The sequence below is a fragment of the Stegodyphus dumicola genome, chromosome 6 (genome assembly GCF_044657685.1).
Source record: "Stegodyphus dumicola isolate Sdum_Otavi_A_Nest chromosome 6, ASM4465768v1".
Lineage (NCBI taxonomy): Eukaryota > Metazoa > Arthropoda > Arachnida > Araneae > Eresidae > Stegodyphus > Stegodyphus dumicola.
Window position 1 is genome coordinate 50,341,856 of NC_140773.1, and position 20,306 is coordinate 50,362,161.

The 20,306-nt window shown below is 33.1% G+C and overlaps 2 protein-coding genes across 2 annotated transcripts in view; one reads left to right on the plus strand and one right to left on the minus strand.

The window, feature by feature from the left end:
* The window catches only part of Nup98-96 (nuclear pore complex protein Nup98-96), a 177,682-nt gene extending 175,577 nt beyond the window's left edge, over positions 1 to 2,105 (minus strand). The window contains exon 1 of the mRNA XM_085818300.1: positions 1,884 to 2,105. The gene's annotated coding sequence lies outside the window, so the exon portion shown is untranslated. The remainder of the gene's footprint in view (positions 1 to 1,883) is intronic.
* The window catches only part of LOC118194487 (uncharacterized), a 131,855-nt gene that overhangs the window by 29,959 nt on the left and 81,590 nt on the right, over positions 1 to 20,306 (plus strand). The gene's annotated exons all lie outside the window — the stretch shown is intronic.

A 20,306-nucleotide genomic window follows, 5' to 3' on the forward strand; every position in this document is an offset into this window, starting at 1 on the left:
GTTTTGTTTCTGTTAATGCTTGAGAAACCGGAGCAGGAATGTGGAAGGGCAGTCTTTTTGAATTTTTGCAGTTTATCCTAAAATATAATCTGTAGAACACAGTTCCAAATATTGTAATACTAATTTCATGGCTGAGCTAGGATTTAATTTTTTTCGGGTGTGGGGGGAGGGAGCTGTGACTTTTATTTAAAACCAATGTTTTTGTAACCGTATACTATTTGTAAACTGAAACTTCAGTTTGGGGAGGAGGCTACAGCTCCTTCAGCTTTCCCTTAAATACAGCTATGACTAGTTATATTTAAGAAATCTTGGTACTATTTCGTTTTGAAGACCGTCAAAAAATTGCAGGGAAAATGTATGCACAAAAGCGCCAAATCTAGCAAACGCGCCCATTTAACAGTGCGCCAAATCTAGCATATGCGCTGATTTCAAATTGCGTAAGTTTAGATAGTTCTATATTTCTCAGGATGCCATTGAAATACTAGTTTAATTTTTAAAGCCATTTTTGATATCCTATGGAATTAACAATTTGGGAATTGCCCATGACGAAAAGACTGCAGTAGGATTTTTTCAAAGAAAAGGCATCATTCATTATAGAAAATTATGTTTGAACAACCAACGAGATGACAGACCAACCAACGAGAACAGTTATGTTTTAGCGATAACTCGGTAGCGAAATAGCAATTTAGGAATCCATTCAGTTATGTTTAGCGCTTTTTTTTTTTTTTTTATGAATTATAATAATGATCTGATATAGTTATTTACTCTTATGCTTCCATTCAGTTATGTTTAGCCTTTTTTGTATAAATTATTATAATAAAAAAGTATTATATGAAATTAACCTTTCATCTAAATTAAAACAATAAAATCTTAAATATGGTTATTTACTATTATACTTCCTTTCTTGCGTTTGGGTTGCCGCAATTATTTTTAGCAGCACTGGCATCAACAATAGTTTGGCAATTTTTACAGTCCTCAAAACGGAATAGCACCGAAATCTTTCTATACTGTCTACATAATTGCAAGAGCAGTCAAATAGGCCTGAACAATAGTAATAATATAATTCTTACAAAGTTTAAAATCAGAAATGTGGTTCAGTCCTAGTATACGGTACACACGGGATTCGGCGATATTTATGATGAGCAGTAAATGCGTCATTTTAATGTTGGGGACAATTTTCGAAATCGCGCCAAAACTATGATTTTACAAATCAAAACTACGTTTTATGTTATTCACTAAAAAACTTTTTCAACCAAATTAAAATTGCTATAAAATAGACTGGTCTGAATCATTAATATTTTGATAATGTATAAGCGACATTTAGTTATTTAGCGACATTTATGATGGGCAATAAATGTATCATTATAGTGTTTGCGAAAGTTTTCAAAATCGCGCCAAGGCCAATAATTCTGATCATAATGTCACGCCAAATCCCGTATATACCATATACAAGGAATAAACCTTTACCTCTTAGATGGCACCACTAAAACACTATTTTTAAATTTGAACGTGGGATAAAATTGCGGGAAAAAGAATTAATACAACCAATTTTAGTGCCACCATCTAAAAACGTATTAGTCTAAAAGCAGTAGATCGCATACTACATGATTAACAATGTAATATATACACTATAGGCGCTATTTTAATACATAAATTTTTAAACAGCGGAACCGCATAATTGTAATGCTGAGTAGCATGAAATGAGATCACATGGTTGCCACGTACAGCAGAAATGTGAAAGCAGCCAGCATAACCTGCATAACAGAAAAATCGAAATTATTTCGCTAAAGACGTTTTTAGCGTCAATGATGTTAAAAATTAGAAGACATAATGAAATGTTAAGCCAATTTATGATACTAAAGAAAAAACAAAATGCTACTTACATTGCTTGGAAATGCTTCTTACAGTACAGTCAATCGAAATTAACTAGTCTCCCTTGACAGGGGGGCCAAGAGCATGGATTAGGCCGAAATAACGTGTATGATTAATAACAGTTCATTTGTTGAAAAGAGAAGACTCAAGCCGAAGCTACATACATAATTCAGATAAGAAGATACCAAATCCGTCTAAGACAGTACGGTAAAAATTTCAATATATTAACTGCTTAGCTTTTCAACAATTTAAATACTTTCATTTCCATTGTAGTAGTATAACTCAAAAGTGAAACTTAAAACTAAAAAATTGTAAACCAAAACTTTTTAGACCAATCAAAGTCGAGGGAAAATAATCGAGATTGTAAACTAAAAGCAATCGGACCTATCATAAGCAGACATATTTGCAAACTATAATTAAAGCGACCAATCATCAGTAGCTAGTTTTGCAAACTGAAACTAAACCGACCAATTAGAATAACCAAAAGTGAAAATGAAACTGAAGGAACTTCTGTTTCACGCTCTCGCAACATGCTACGCTGCCAAAATCGACTGGATGTACTTTTGTTGCGTCAGAAGATAAAAACGCGTGGATTTTTACCTCGTCTCGAAACACGTAATAAGTACTGCGTGTTAGGAGGCACTGGCTAATCGCGGCTTAAAGAGTAACTTGGAACTCCGTCTCGACGGTGCAGTGGAAATACATCCATTCTTTCATTTTCAATTTCGAACAGAATCCCTCATTTGCGCTCTGAATGTTTACTTTTGGCACAATGATCAAACAATATTGGCAGTAGATAAAATTCCAGGTACAGTTATGCAGGCACTAATTAGATTTTAAGTTTTTACTTTTAAGTTAAGATATATGAATAAAAAATTATCGACATATAAATAGAAATGAGTTGCGAACTACAATTAAATTAAAATATGTGCATAAAAAATGAATAAAACTATTTTTACAAGCAATATCGTCTTCCTTTTCCCCCTAAAATTTCCCAAGGTCAATAAAACCGAAATCGTGTTAACTGGCAGTATTCAATTCTTTCTCAACTTCCGTAAGCTCATTTGCGTTACGTAAGCATCTTGCTTTCTCAAGCGCAAGAATCCGTCTAAAAATAGTAACTTTTGCAGAATCAGAAGGCCGTAAAACATGAATTTGTACAAAGGAATAGTTATATAGATGCATGTTTTGTAAATATTCTTTAATATTCATTCGGAATCTGATTCAGCTAATCATTCGTTATATAAAATTAAAAATTATCGAAAGTCAGATTGGAGTTCGATCAACACACAAAAAAAAAAAAAAAAAAAAAAAAACGTATACACATATAAAAAAAAGTATTCCTGTGTTTTATGAGTATAGTTATGCATAATTATAAACCAGGTATATGAATAAAAACAATGCGTTCATATTAAAAAAAAGCTATTCATTTATTTTATTTTTATTTATATATTAGCTTTTTATTTTTCCAGTTGTTGATAGTTCAATAACTAAAAGTAATGGCAATTGCTAAAGCCCCATAAATCCATATTAATTGGTTGCATCGAATCGAATGTAATAGTTGTAATGTCATAAAGAGATAATGAAAATCTCTTTTCTGGTTAAAGTTTCTGTTATTCATGTTGAGATTCATTCTTTATTGTAAATATACTTAACAGAGAGTTTCATATTACTCATCGAGCAAAGACTCCATATTTTGCTATTAATTTAATGTTATCATTTCAAAAAATTCGACAAGCAGTAATAATAATATTTGAATTCAGCTAGAGCTGGCTTCGGCACTTCTCAGTTTTTGAAGGAAATGATAATTCAGATAAGCATCCAAATAAAATGAGTTTATTATTTCGCAGTTTGCCATCAACTTAATTTACTGTTTTTTTTAATCTTTACACTTAATTTAGTTGTAATGATTAATAATGTATTATTTCGCAGTTTGCCATCAACTTAATTTACTGTTTTTTTAATCTTTACACTTAATTTAGTTGTAATGATTAATAATTTATTATTTTATATATTTATTTTTATTTACCTTTCTTGACAGCGTTCCGTAGAGCTCCTGTGCGCTTTTGATTTAGAAATTAAGCCTTGGTTGAGAATATAATTTCGAGAGATTTGATAAAAAATGAACTCATTAAAATCTCTGTATTTTCTCGTACGCAAAATTAGAAATGCACTGAGCAAAATTTGAATGTAACGAATATTGTTTAATGAAATAAGACTTAATCGAAGTGCGACATTATTTAAAACAGACTTCTCAGTGTATAGAGAGTTTGACTTTACACTTGGGTTAAATTTTTAACGTTCTAACACAAACTCTTTAATGGGAATGAAAAGAAATGTTGACTACTAATTGCATATTAAGTATTGACCCTATCTCTCTGCTAAAATTTCACGGAAGACTGTTTAACATGTTTATTAAATTTAAACGAAATATTCAGCTTAAATTAACGTTAGTTATTTTTAGCAACCTTCTGGGCATATCTAGACATCAGACACAGAGCCCAATTCAAAGAGGAAAATTTTTCGCGCAATTATTTTGGGAGTTTTTAGTCCAAAAGGGTATTAGCCCGATGCTATCGAAATGGGATTTTGCGTCGTCCACTATAAACAGCCAATCACTTTTCATATTGTTGCCACCAAATCTTTCACCCTATATTATTGTAAAGGAATTAAATAATGAAGAATCTGAATGTACGTATAGATGTTCTTCGCGTTGTGAAAAGCGTTGGTACCTACAGCCATCAAATTTTGAATAGCGTATTCCTCCATCCGAACATGTGCACCTGGAAAGCGATTTAAAAGCGAGCAGTGGCAACACTATACGGAATAATACATTTTTATCTCCAGCGCGCGAAATTATCTATCTAAAATTCTAAAGATAAGCTGTTTTAAAATTTTTGTGATTTTGCTGTTGAATTTTATGTTGCGTAACTACAAAAATCGTGATATTTAAGGGGACTCAGTATATACCTTTTCAATGATTTTATTTATTTTAAAACTTTAATCTGCTTTTTATGAATATTATTAAATGGTTTTGTAAAGCAAAATAATTTTAATCTAAAAAAAAAAAAAATTGCGGTAATTTTGTAAAAATTTTTTGAAGAAAAATTATAACATTTAAAATGTCTTTCTTCTCTTACAATTTTCAATGTTTTCCCCAATATTTTTGTTGTATTTATTAGAATATAATAGTAATGATATAATTAGAATAATAATAATGATAATATAGTATAGATTAATAATAATAATAATATATAGACTTTATTAGACTATAATAATAATAATTATTAGAATAACATTAAGGACGATTTTGCAATTAATGAATTAATTTCTGAGAAAAAAATTAAAAGCATGTTTTTATGAAAATTTTTTTTTGTATTAGGTATACCGTTTTAAACAAGCATTAAAAATATTTAATAATTTAGTCATATCTGTATAAGTTTTAGGACTTAAAGGATTTATCGAAAAACTGCAAACTGAGAAAACTCGGTTTAAAGAATGTAAACTGTATAAATGGTCATTAAATCATTTCAAATTTCTTAAAAATTTTATTACTGAATTTCAGTACATTATATTTATAACAAAACCTAGCACTATTCAGGTGGTTTACATGAACATAAATTATAAGCTTTTATTTAAAACCATATCTGGCCAGAAATATTGCAAAACAAAATCATAAAATGCAAGTAGATTTTTCCTTTGCCTGTTTTTGTTTTGTAAAACAAGTTCAAAACAATTTTAACATATGAATTAATTATAATATATATTATAAAGCATTTATAATCAATATTAAAACATTTGTTATCAATATTAATAATAATTTGTCGTTTTATTCATTTTTTCAAAAAGCAAAATTTGAAATTTTAACATACATGAAACATTTTATTTAAAACTGTTTATTACCGTATATGATTTCTTCTCATCTTTTAGCTATTTGGTCTCGTATGTAAACGGCATTTTAAATTAATTTAAGTGTATTTTAATTAATTAAAGAGTTTAATATTTGTTTCAGCACGATTTTCAATAATGCTGCAGCCAGGAATTTGATCTCTTTCATTACGCCACCTCTCTGTTTGTGTCTTATCACAAACAATTTAAATATTTGAAGGAGCACAGCAAAATTGACTGAAAAAACTCATAAAAATATTTACTGATATATATATATATATATATATTAATAAACCTGCCAGTTCAAAAGTGAAAAAAAAATTTTTTTTTTCACTTTTCAAACTACTTTTACTTTCACAACTTTACTGAGTATTTAAATAAATGAGTTTATACATCTAAACTGAGTTTACTGATAGTTGCAATAATATTTAATTACATTCCTCTTCTTTTACACTGTTTTTTAATAAGTTCCTGAAACAATTAAGAAGTAAAGAAAAATAAACATTGAAGGGGTGTGGCATTTAAAGGGCTATCAAAATTTTTAAAAACCTTTTTATGCTATTTATTATGGTCAGATCGTTTCGAAATTTCTCATCAGTGTAGTAAGAGTGCTAAGGTATTCTTTGAGAAAAAATTTAAAAAATCGGTAATTTCATCGATTTTGGGGTACCGAGTCCGCTTTATAAATGAAATTAACACACAGAACGTTAATAATAATAAAAAAAAAAATGTAAGCCATCTTACTAGGAAATTGAATATTGATATAATAAACTGAGAAAAGATTGAAAAAAGTAGAAAAATGTATGCCAACATTTTACACTGCACTGGAGATTCTAAACATATGCTGCTATTAAAATTTCTGTAAGTTTCTGCTGAATTGTATATGGCGTAAGTGCGAAGAAAATGCTGTTTAATAATAAAGCTAAAAAGACAAAAAGAAATAGGTTAACCCTTTCCAGCACGCTACCTTTTAAAGTCGAAGTTTGATTAAAAAAAAAAAAAAAAGAGGTAGGCAGTCTAATTAGGCCTAGAGGATTACAGAAATAAAATTATGATATGACAGTGATAAGATATCACTTATCGTTTTAATTCTGTGGGTGTGCCCACAGAATTAAAACGATTGAATAGAGTGGCACACTGATTGAATAGAATCAAAAAGAGTGCTGAAACGAGCATTGTTGTCAATGAACTGACCGATGAGATGCGGAGAAACAAGGAATACAGACTCTCAGTTGTGAAAATTATCGGTGAGCTCGGTCTGGGCACACCTAGGGTTCGCCATTTGATTTTAGGCAAGATTTCAAGGTAAAAATTTAAAACTAATATAGAATAAGGAGATTAGCATACAGCCAAAAAAAATAACATAGACATTTCTTTTCAAACAATTCCTTTTATACTTTAAAAAAAAATCTGGAAGATTTCTTTGAAAAATGAGGGTCTTGAAAAACTAAACATGGCTAAAATATATGGACTGGTTTGTCTTGAGCTGCCATCTACTATAAATAAAGAAGGTTGAGAGTAACCTATAGTAACCTATAAATCTCTTTTCATTCAATTTTTCTGTGCGTAGAGAAAGAAATTTTTAGGTGTGTCCAAACCGGACGCACTGTGCCGCAGTGGGTTAACAGGAGCGAGTTTAACTGCAGACTGGTAGACTGCGGGCTCAGCGAGAGCGTTAAAAAAAAAAAAAAAAAAAAAAAAAAAAAAAAAAAAAAAAAAAAATCTTAAACCATTTTGGGCGGCCGTTAAAATCATATTTTCTTTCAGATTTTTTTAGTACCTTTGCTTTTTTTTTATTTAAATTGCTATTAGTTTAATTTTGTATACATGTTACTATCCTGATACTAATGCATAGCCCTATACATGGAAACTGGATGTAAATATGAATTTATGAAGATAGATCTGTAAAATAAAATTGAACAGTAAAATGAATGCCCCATAATATCGTATTGAAAAAAAAAAGTGCCTTTTTAGTTGAATTTAAAATAAAATTTTAATTTTTCATCATATTCAAAATTTCTACAGTAGAATGAAAATTACATTCAGTTAAGAGTTATAGTAAAATAGCTAATTCCATTAGAATTTTAAAATTCTTTCATGAGTATATGGTTTTTATCTAAATAGAAGGGAAAGAAAATGCTGTTGTCCTTTCTTCATTAGGTTATTATCACACAAAATATCACAGTTTCATTTTACGTAAAAGTAACTTAAACATGTAATATGGGATAAAAAGTGTGTTTTCTTATATGAATCTAGAAAATTTTGCTACAAACTTTTTTTAAAGTGGATATATAGATAACGTAAGAAAAAAAAAAAAATTACTGCTCTTTTGCATAGTACAATTGTTTATTATTCAGATTTAAGACGAGTAATAATTAGTTTATGAAGAATATTCAGATATTTAATACTTACTATCTCCATCTGTTAAACATTTGACCAAAACAAGCATAAAATCATATTATAAATGCACTGTTAAATCAATGTGAGTCATTTACTCCTAGGTCAGCACGCGCATATCGCAGAATCTTATCTTAAAAAATAAGATAACGACTAAAAAAGATTTGTCTTTGGCCTGTGAAGAGTTAACTAATGTTGATTGTTTAAGATCTACAGAAATGGGCAATGATAAGCTTACGTTTCAAGTATAACTCATTTTAACCAATATTTTTTGAGTTTTGGGAAGAGAAATAGATTCGGTTTATTTATTAAGTATTTAATGGATCCATTCTGTTCATTCAAGTAAGACTGCGCGATAAAATACAGTCAGTTGCAGTTAACAGGGATTCTGTTTAATTAGGTCAACCATTCATTTAAAACAAAGGTTAAGGAAGAAATTACAGTTACGAAAAAGAATGCGGATTTTTTCGTTTCCCTCCCCCTCCTCGTTTATTTGGAAAAGGAAGCTCAATCAAGTGTTAGAGTCTGGTCAGTAAGTTGGGCCAATCCATTGGAGTGATATCTTCTGTTTCCAAGTGTTCTGACACCACAGATACTTGATGCGAATTTTGTCATTCATTTTCAAAAATATCTGAGTTAGCAGCAGTTCTAAACAACGTTACATAGAGTGCACACTTCTGTAGCCGGTTGCAGAATCTCAATCAAAAATGGCTCAGTCCGTCCATTTTTGATGATTCCACCCAAAAACCATGAAAGCCACTTCCGTGGAAACAGGATCTATTTTAAATAAGGAAAAGCAAATTGCGTGCTCCTCGCTACCTCCAGATTAAAACGCGTCAAGAATCACATTTCAGTCTAAATCGGGACAAGCCAGTAAAAACGTGTATTGACGTTGATTTTAAATAAAGCCCTATCGATTTTGAAAGCGATCTGATATCTTTTTGCATTCGAAGAAGAGAAACTTTTGTCAAATCACTCTCTTCATCAAGTTGTGTTTTCTCTTAATTTTACAATACAAAGCTTTTTCCACTTCTTATTCAAAATCATTGTTTTCAGATACAGCATGAATTTCTTGCAGAGTAATGCAATCATGGAACAAAAAAGGTTATATAATTTGATAGCTGGTAGAGGCTTATTCATTCCATCGTACAATAATAATTTTTGAATAGCTTATTAGCTAAAATTATAACTGACTAAAAGATTTGAAACAGCTTAACTGGTTAAGTTCAGACGAGAATGGGAATTCTCATCTTTCCTATATTTACCATTTTATACGCATTTTATGAATTACTAATTCCATAGCATTTTCTATCAAGAACTTCCTCTCCAATTTTTTTTCTGTTCAGAAACATTGAATGACCGTAAATGGCAATTAGTAACAAGGGCCCCTTCACGAAAGGACGAGGGAAAAATGCTCATTTATTAAAACATTTCTCTGTTTATTTTGTCGCAGTCCAAAGCAGTTAAATCATTTATAGTCATCCGTGGTATCTCCCACTGCAAATCGACTTTCCTCTTGGGTCGTCGATCGCCCTAAGAGTTAACTGCTTTTCCTCTCATGGAGGAAGTCTCATCGTGCTCATCTTCCTCATATGAATACAGAGAACTTCATCATTTAACACTAGCAGCGCGAGAGAGTCGTGTCATGGTAATTACTTGAGTTTCTAGAAGGATAAATGGTAGTCGTATTTATTTCTCGTTTTTTGTGTGATTCTTTGAGTATTTGCTTTAAATTTCTCTCCTAATGGTGCCCAGAAATGGGCGAAGAATTTCAGTTTCTAGGTCCAGAAATGGGTCCAGAAACTGAAATTGATATTCTTTTTAATAACTGTAAATTATTTACTTGCGCATATGTATAACGTTCCCCCCCCCTCCAAAAAAAAAGAATGAAAGAATATAAATCGAAGATTAGGATGCGTATATGGTATATAGTAGTTGTTTATCGGTTATTTAAGACAGTGGTCTCAAACTCAAATTGCAATGCGAGCCGAATGCACGGTCTGAAAGCAGATGAAATCTGAAAACACTTTTTTTAGAAAACCATACTTTTTTAACTAAATTTTTAACTTTATTTGTTACACACAAAATGAAAAATAATAAGGAAGGAAAGGAAAAATTCGAATTTATATTAATTTTCTGTCTGAAATCTAAACGTTGAGATCTGAAAAAAAATTTTTTTTTATTTTGGTTACATTAATTCAAATGTATTGATAGTTAATATTCAAATTTCAGACTGACATTTATTTCAAATAATTCTAATGTGCTGAATTAACCACAAAAACTTGAGGATAAATAATGAAAATCTCTTATCTTTTATTTGTTAAATATTCTTTGGCGTATACCGAAAACATACAAATGTTTGCATATGAATAATTATAAACGTGTTTATTTTTTGCTACAGCTTTCAGATACAATATTTCGTAGCGTTTCCATTTCGATAAAGTGTGTAAATTTAGAAAAAGAAAAATTATTACGAAAAAAAAAAAATCTGAAAGGTTTCAGATTATAAATTACGTCCAAAGGGGCGTTTTTTTAACGTTTTGTGTGTTACCTTTATTTATTAAATATCATGTTCTTTTGCACCTAAACTATAAAATTCAGTTCAATAGCTATGTCGCAAAATAATGTTAAAATGAGCATATCCTTAGAATTTCCGATTTAAATTTTAACAAACATGTATATACGTAAAAAAGAAAATTTAAAGTTAAAATAATTAAAAAAATAATTAAAAATGTGAAAACATATAAAAGATTTAATTTTCGAACTAATCTACAATATCATTTAAATTCAGATAGCATAAGTAAATCAAGTGCAAAACCAAACCATGAAAATAAATTCACCAATTTAACAAATTAAAATTAATCTAAATTTTTTTTTTTTTTTTTAAATGCATAAGTGAATGACTGTTGAGCAAGCAGGAGACAGACTTATCAAGAGGAAGTTGCCTCCAAACCTAACTCTCCATTCATTCAATTCGTGTTTCGTCATTCATGCAGGCAAGGGTAAAAGTCAAAACCAAAAGTAAAGAGTGAAGAATGTCCAAAAAGAAATGACACGGTTCCGTGCGCTGGAGAAAAAAAAGTTTTTTTTAAAGTTTTATGAAATAGGAAATCGATAATAAAACAAATTCCAAATTTCAAATTTGATCTTCCACATGCCCATGTTCGTAGGAGGATTACGTCATTCAAAATTCGATGGCTCTACGTACCGTTGTTTTATCACAATGCGAGAAATATACATACATTTATGCAGATTTTTCATTATTTAATTTCTTCAAATATAATGCAGGACTCTAACATTTGATGGCAACAGTTTGAAAATTGAAACGGACATTTATAGTAATTCAACACAAAATCGCGAAACGAAAAAAATAGTCCTTCAGGGACAAAATCCCTTTGAACCAATTAAAAAAATACAAAGAAACTTCTATAAATAAAAATTAATAGAAACTATCTTCATTACAAATTACAAGTACTCGTCGCCTGGTTCTTTTTAAGACTTATATAATTTTCAGTTGCAGGGGGAAAAAAAAAAAAAAAAAAAAAAAAAAAAAAAAAAAAAACTGTTCACATGTAAATGCGTTCGCAAACAAAGCGTTTATTCTTATTGCGAAAATTCGGGTACCTGACGGTATTTATCTTCAGACAAGTTATGAAAAGTAATATATTGTTACGAATGCGGTTTTGCAGCTGAGGATGGTGGTTCGGTAAAACCATCGAAACTAGTCCTGTGAAAATTTTGTAAATATAACGCTGATTTTTGTTGTTTGACTTCTGAATCAGTATTTATTATTAGTAGTAGTAGTATTATTTGGCAACATATGTCAAAAATAAGATATATTACTTATACTTATCAAAGATGTTTATTAGTCAAGGCATAAATCGTGGTAAGTATAATTATTACGAACCTTGACCAATAAGCATCTCTGATTAATTATATTTGTTTTCAACTAATGATTTTATGCTGCTACATGATTCCAGGTAAAATAGTTTCCTAATTCAAGTGAGTTAGGATTTATCTTAATTTTTTAGGATCTATATCCTGCCTTCATGTCTTAAATCGTCTTTCTGTTTAATTATTGCGTACAAATAAAATTCCGATTGATTAACTGTGAAGTTTCTTTTATTAAAAAGAGTTTCTGAGCGATTAAATTTGGTAAAATCAGTAATAACTTTTAATGAAATTAAAAATTCTAGTTATTCGTATCAAAAACATTCTAAAATTAAAAATCTCGGTTCTTCACATTCTAATGAAAGCAAGGTATTTTCCAGATTTATAAACGATGAGAATTAAATATGAAAATTTAAGTTCAGTTTAATTATAAGCCCGTCAAATGAATATTTAAGAAGGCATCCTTAAAGTTAGCGAGGACGAAAGTATCCCTATTGCAGTGACATCACGAACTACGCTCCGTGGCAAAGCCTTTGGCCGTGGCCTTGAGTTAGTTCTAGGGGTTGTTAGTCTATCTCACTAATTTGGCGAGATATTTCCAAACCTGCAACAATTTTGGCAACTAATTTTTGACGCCAAATTTGGCGAGAAATCGCTGAATACATTTGACGACATTTGGGTGTGATCCCTGTATCATCGTAACAGTTATTTTAATTGATTTCGTACGCAACTGTAACCGTACCCGGCCACCATATGCCTTTCAGAAATTTCGAGAAGTATTAGGCATTTCTCGGTGGCCGAGTGAAAAATATATACAACCGGAGAGAGCATCTGCTCTCAGCTGTTATTTGTTAGTTCAACATTAGTTCGGAGTATTGAGTTACCTTCGGATTAGCTTAGATGCGCCTTGCATTGCGTTGTGTTTAACGTTCGAAGTAGTTTGAAGAGTAACTACTGATTCTACTTTGTGATACTGTGAACAGTTGTACTATCAGGTTCAGTGTTCCTCCTTACTTGCTTTGGGAACATTAAATGACCTGACTCGGAACAGGGAGCTTACTAAACCTATGTTCAATAAATGTGGGAAGTAGACAAGATACACAGGAAGGGTATACGAAACCCTTTATTTTTCTCTCTTTACAATGATTTCCGGACTTCGGAATACAGAGACCAACCACTTGTGGTCTGAACGTAAGAATATAAAAATATTAACTAAACTCTAACTAAACTAACTTTGGATTAATAAACAAGTGCCTACTTGAAAATTGGCCGTATATTAACAGAAAGGCCGTATGTAATACAGAGAACTGTTAACACTACGATACGTTTAAAATATCAAGAGGATTAAACCTCTGGCCTTGAAGGCAACCAGCAACCGAGTAAAACTGCTATGGCAAGTGGCCTGCTCCTAATCACTCCTTCCTCTCTCTTGCTTGGCAAAAAGCCACAACTTAAGTACTTGGCGTTCGCAAGACAAATTTGCATAAATAAGTTAAAGCTTTTAATTCTGGCCGGAAGTAGAAAATAAGAAGTGATAGTAAAGATTTAAAATAAAATAAACGTTAGTAAAACTTAAGATCCTTACATACTTCCCGCCAGAGTTAATTAGTTTGAAACTGAGGTCTAAAACGACCTTGTTGAAAACTTTTAGCTCTAGAATCTAACGCGAGGCCAATCTTTTACAAACATTTCTGACTAGAAACTAGAAATTAAAAAAAAAAAAAGGTCGTTTTTACATTATCAATTCCATGGACAATTACTTTTCATCTGTACTGCATCTAAACAGGAGTTCTTAGTTGAAGTCTGGTTCCTTCCAGAGATCTGGAAGGAAAACTAGTTTAATGAAATGTTACACAATTAAATGGCAAGTAACATGAATACTTATATTTCTCTTAACTTTCTTATTTCATTCATGACTTTATTTAATTCTCTCCCCGTGCTCTCTGACACGTGTTGTAAAAGAAAACAGCAAACACGAACGTGTTTATGTACAAGTGTTCAACACTACCGCCTGCAATCAAAACACTAACGTGTTAAAATTCAACATAACAAGACCTCATAACACACCTTATATTCATCTCTAAACCCTGAGGTACTATTCTGAAAGTGGCTAACTCTGAAGATTAGCGTCAGAGAGCCTAACTACATTCATTCAACCTTTAACACATATTCACAATAATTTTCTCTTTTTACAGTCACACGAATAAGTTAAAATTTTTGGCATTACTTTCACTTTTAACATATCACAGTATTTCTTAACGTTTAAAATAACAGTTCACATTGTATATAAGGACATATTAACATGCCGTTAATTTTACGCATTTTAAAACATACATTAGTGGTACATTGTTAACTTCTATTCTTTTCCAAGCAAGTGCCAATTCTTCTACATTGAAATACTACATTTCAAAAGTCTTTCAGACTAAAACTTCTTTCTTGCCAGAATCTTTTAAATAAAATTTTATACAATAACTTTTACAATATTCAAGTATTTACACATTCCTATTATATATTAATTTTAGTTTTACTCGCGAGTAATTGAAAAACATAATACCAAAATAGGTAACAACTCATTTCTCGCCTTTTTTGGCGATAAAGGTAGACCTCACATGAGGTAAAACTTCGTGAATTCTGCCACTTGCAGTAATAATGAAAGATTAACTTAAGGTTTCAAAGTAACATAAAGTTTTACTTATCTTTGTGATATTCGGACATTCTTTTTTCTGCCCAGTCCTGGAAGGTAGCGAAGACTAGCGTTTGGTTTATCTTCCTTCTTGTGCGGGTTCGCCCTTCAGTTCCTTCCTCCATGAGCTTTCTTTTCCTTCTAGTTCGGTCACCCTTGAAGACCTTCTTTTTAGCCTCTGCCTGTGGTCTTGGCCGTTTGATGGCAGCTGGTCTTGGCGGAACCGGGACACTTCTCTCTCGTTCCTGCTTGGATCTCGTTGCTGGCTCTTCAAATTTTCCTTGTTTCTTTGCCTCCGCAGCTGGTGTTCCTTCAGCAATTCGTCGACATTTGCTGCGTAGACTCCTGTCCGATAGGTAGATCTTTTGTTTGGGAGCGGGTTATAGTTGCCGTTATTTCTCCTGGCTCTCTTTGCATTCGTCGTACTTCTCCCTTCTTCATTCTGGGGGTGGTCGTGTTCTCTCTTTTCTGGTCGGTGGAACGGCTTCTTTTTCTTGTTACCTTCAATTTTCCAACGGGGAAACTTTCTTTTCAATTGCTCCTGCCTCCTAATGGCTTGCCCTTGTGATTGTCGTTGTTCCACCTCTGGAGCTTGTGCCTGCCGTGCCGGATCCTGCAAAAGATCTTTAAATATTTGCATTTTATTACGGTTATAGAATGGTTTTATCTGGTCAATGTTTGCGGAGCATGTTTCACCATTCCTGGCTTTTAACACCACTACAGCCTGAGTTATTCTTTCTATGACATATGGTCCTTCAAATCGTGGAAAAAATTTGGCAGTTTTATCTTCTGGTGCTGAAGAAAGTGAATGCTTAATTTTTAATACTTCATCCCCTACTTTATAAGTTACTCCCCGTCGTTTCATATCGTAATACAGTTTCTGTTTTCTCTGTGCTACTTCAGTGTTCTTTTTTGCTTCTTTAATTAATTTTTCTATATCACCCATTTTAAATTCTGGGGCTGTTTGTTCAACATAAAATAATTTATCTAACGGCGTTATAATCTTTCTGCCTAAAAATAACTCAGCAGGAGTTTTGCCCGTTGTATCATGTTTTGCGGTCCTAAGGGCGAAAGCTAATTCATTGACATAGTTATCCCAGCTTTTATGAAAATTTTTAACATAACTACGGATAATTTTCACTATATTTCTATTGACCCGTTCCGCTATATTTGATTGCGGCCGATACGGGACCATTTTTAAATGACGTATGCCCAGTTTTTGGCACGTCTTCAAATATATTACTTACAAATTGAGCACCATTATCCGATATAACTTTTAGGGGCGCCCCGTATTTTAAAATATATTTATTTAAAATAGAATCAGTAACTAATTTCGCGGAGGCTCGTTTTAAGGGAACAATTTCGGTCCACTTACTAAAATGATCAACCATAACAAGGAGATAGCGACTTTTATTTAACTGACATTTTGGGAAAGGGCCCAATAAATCGATGCCAATTATTTCATTTGGAAATTCGGATTTAATGCTATTTAGAAACCCGGCCGGGCGGAAATTAATATAATTAACTGCTTGACATGTTGGGCAGGACTGGACATACGTCCTTGTTAACTTTTGCAGTTCAGGAAAATAGACTGCCTCGCGTACGCGTTGGATAGTTTTTTGAATACCAGCATGAGAAGCTAAAGGGCAGTCGTGTAACTCCTGCAGGATATTTAATCTAAGACTAGCTGGGAATATAAGACTGCAGGATATTTAATCTAAGATTAACAGGTCGAAATTCGTTGTTGGAATTTGTAGTTTTTGTATAAAATAATAGACCATCTATTAGTTCGTAATGGGCCGCTCTATTTCTTATCGCCACAATATCTTGGTGGCTAAAATTTTCAGGATCCTTTAAATACTCATAAATGTTTCTAAATTCAGGATCCTTACCCAGTTCGGTTATTACAGTTTCTCGGGAATTTATTGTACATGCTATGAGCATTGCCACCTTTACAGTATTACCTTCTTCATCTATTTTTATTCTGGATAGGGCATCTGCTACGATATTTTCCTTTAAGGGGTGTGCTTGATTACGAGATTATACTCTTGTAACTTGAGTGCCCATCTTATTAACCTTGGGGATAAGTTTTTCCCTGAGTACAATCTAGTTATCGCCGCATGATCAGAATACACTGTTATTGGCGCCCTTCCAAAATAGACTCGGAACTTTTGCACTGCTAACAGAACTGCAAGTGCCTCTCTCTCGGTCGCGGAATAATTTCTTTGTGTTTGATTTAAAGTTCGACTAAAAAATGCCACGGGCTGCTGATTTTGTGAAAGTACCGCTTCTACCGCATAAATCCGAAGCATCCGCTGAAATTTCTAAATTCTCATCCTTTTCAGGAAATTTCAAAACAGGGGCTTGCGTTAATGCTTGCTTTAATTTTTTGAAAGCACTATTGGCTTCGGCCGTCCACGAGAATCTTGCCTTTTTCCTTTTTAATTTTAACAATGGTTCAGCAATAGCTGCAAAATCTTTTATAAAGGATCTATAATATGAACAAAGTCCTAGAAAAGAAGAGAGCTTCTTCGCCGTATTTGGCGGCGGTAACTTTTGCACAGCGATTATTTTTGATTCGTCTGTCTCGATTCCTTTCTGAGATATTTTGTAACCTAAGTATTTTAATTCAGGGGCTGCAAATTTGCACTTTTCGACATTAACTTTTAGACCGGCCTCATTTAATAATGAAAACACCTGTCTTAAATCCTGTACATGTTGGTCCAGATTATCACTAGTAATAATGATATCGTCTAAATAGATAAATGTGGACTTTCCAAGAACAGGCCTTAGCACAATGTCCATACATCGCTGAAATGTTGCCGGTGCCCCTGAAAGGCCAAACGGCATACGCAGGAATGCATAAGTGCCAGACTTGGTTATAAAAGCAGTCTTAGGCACATCTTCCGGTCTAACCCCTATTTGAAAATAACCAGTCGTTAAGTCTAAAGTCGTCATGTATTTGGTAGAAGTTATATTCCTTAGAATTTCTTCAATAATAGGTAACGGATATACCGGATATTTAGTTATGGAGTGTAATTTACGATAGTCAATCGCAAAACGCCACCTTTTTGGATGTGTTACTGGATAGTCATTGTTTTTCTTACATAAAACAACCGGGCTAGCATAACTACTTGAGATGGGCGTTATGATCTTTTTACGTAACATATCTCGAATGTGCCACTCTGTAATTTTTTCTTCATTCTTATCATATCGGTATGGTTTGTGGCGAACTGGCAGTGAATCTCTGGTGTCGATACTATGGTTAGTAACTTGAGTAAATCCTGGAATATCACTAAATAACGAAGCAAATTCACTTACCACTTGTCGAATTTTTTGTTGCGCTTCCTTAGGCAGGTGGTCAAGGTTTAACATTGGTGGTTCTGTTTTTTCTTCTCGCACTGGTTTCATCGTCAGCTTAAGGGACGCTTCGTTAAAATCCAGCGTTGCTTCTGCCTCTGAAAGAAAATCTATCCCTAAGATGATATGTGCTTGCAAATTCTTTACTATAAAAAATATAATCTTTACTTGTTCGTCCTTGATACGAACGTATAGCGGTAATTTACCTATGCACTTGCATCTTTCTCCCTGCGCAGCTAACACTGTCGTATTATCCGAATTATATATGCGGTATTTACGAAAATACTTCCTAAAAAAATTTTCTGCCACATAGGAACACTGCGCGCCTGTATCCAGGAGTGCGGTGCCTGGGATGTTATTCACCAACACTTCAATCTTTGGAAGAGTCAAATTTTTCACCATTACTGTATTTAACTTGAAGGAAGAGGGGTTTTCTTGGCCTTCGAATTTCCGCACCCTCCCGTCAGCAGAAATCCGTTTTAGTTTAAATCTTGTTTTTTCTTTTCCATGCTTTTCTTCTTTTTCCACTGGCCTTCAGACTTTTTTCCTGGATTACTATTGAACTGTCGACGTTCGCCGGTTGTTTTTGGATACTCGGGTTTCCTTGCCCACTGATTCGCTTTGCTTCCGTAGCCGTGTTCTTGACTTTGCTGTGGTCTTGGCGCACCAAATTGGTTTCGTTGTTCATACTGGCGTCTTCTTTCAATGTCCGCCGTTCTTCTACTTTCAAACTGGATTGCTTGCTCAAATAACTTTTCCAGTGTAGTCGGATTCCTTAATTCAAAAAAGTATTGTACTTGGGGAAGTAACTCGGCAAAATCACTTGAATTATCTCAGGATCCGGACGGTTTCCATACAAGAGTTTGAAGACGTGAATTTTTCTTAAAATAAAGCTTGAGAGATTTTCAATTCGTTTGTGGTATATGCTGAAAAGTTCCGCTTCTAATATTGCACGATCGCTTACGACAGGGAAGGCTTTTACTAAGGCAGTCTTGAAATTTTCGTAAGTATAGGTGGGACTTCCCGCTTGACCCAAGAGGCTTCTGCCGATACATTTGAACCAATTAAGCGCTTGCCCCCTCAAAGCGCTGGTAGCTAAGGTGACTTTCTGGAACTCATGCACGGGATACAGCATGAAGTGGTCCTCCAATTTTTCCAAAAAACTGGTTACCAGTGAGTTTCCATTAAATGTTGCTTCTGGTTTCATCGATGCGCGCATGGTCTGGACGATGTAACCAAATCCTTCCAGGGCGGCAGCTAGCATTTCTGGATTCTGAGCCGCTTCTGCACGCAGCACAGGTTCTTCTTGAAACTCGGCCATGGTTATTCTTCTTCGTCGGGCGCCACTATCAGGTTCAGTGTTCCTCCTTACTTGCTTTGGGAACATTAAATGACCTGACTCGGAACAGGGAGCTTACTAAAGCTATGTTCAATAAATGTGGGAAGTAGACAAGATACACAGGAAGGGTATACGAAACCCTTTATTTTTCTCTCTTTTCAATGATTTCCGGACTTCGGAATACAGAGACCAACCACTTGTGGTCTGAACGTAAGAATATAAAAATATTAACTAAACTCTAACTAAACTAACTTTGGATTAATAAACAAGTGCCTACTTGAAGATTGGCCGTATATTAACAGAAAGGCCGTATGTAGTACAGAGAACTGTTAACACTACGATACGTTTAAAATATCAAGAGGATTAAACCTCTGGCCTTGAAGGCAACCAGCAACCGAGTAAAACTGCTATGGCAAGCGGCCTGCTCCTAATCACTCCTTCCTCTCTCTTGCTTGGCAAAAAGCCACAACTTAAGTACTTGGCGTTCGCCAGACAAATTTGCATAAATAAGTTAAAGGCCGGAAGTAGAAAATAAGAAGTGATAGTAAAGATTTAAAATAAAATAAACGTTAGTAAAACTTAAGATCCTTACAGTACGACTGTTTTCGTGGAAAGTTCCAGAAGTGTTGCTTTTGATAAAATAAATTTTATCAGCCTATCATTTACCTCACTGCATTCAATCGGTTACGAAGCCGTATGCACACAACAATATTAATCAAATCTGTGTCTTTATATATGTGAACAGCATCATGCTGTAAATTAAGTGCTCCACTTGTAGATTTTCTGGACATGTTCATTTTAATGGCAATGAAAATAATGCAAACACAAATTCATTAAAATCTTAAACCTTTTCACCAGATTTTTGTCATAATAATT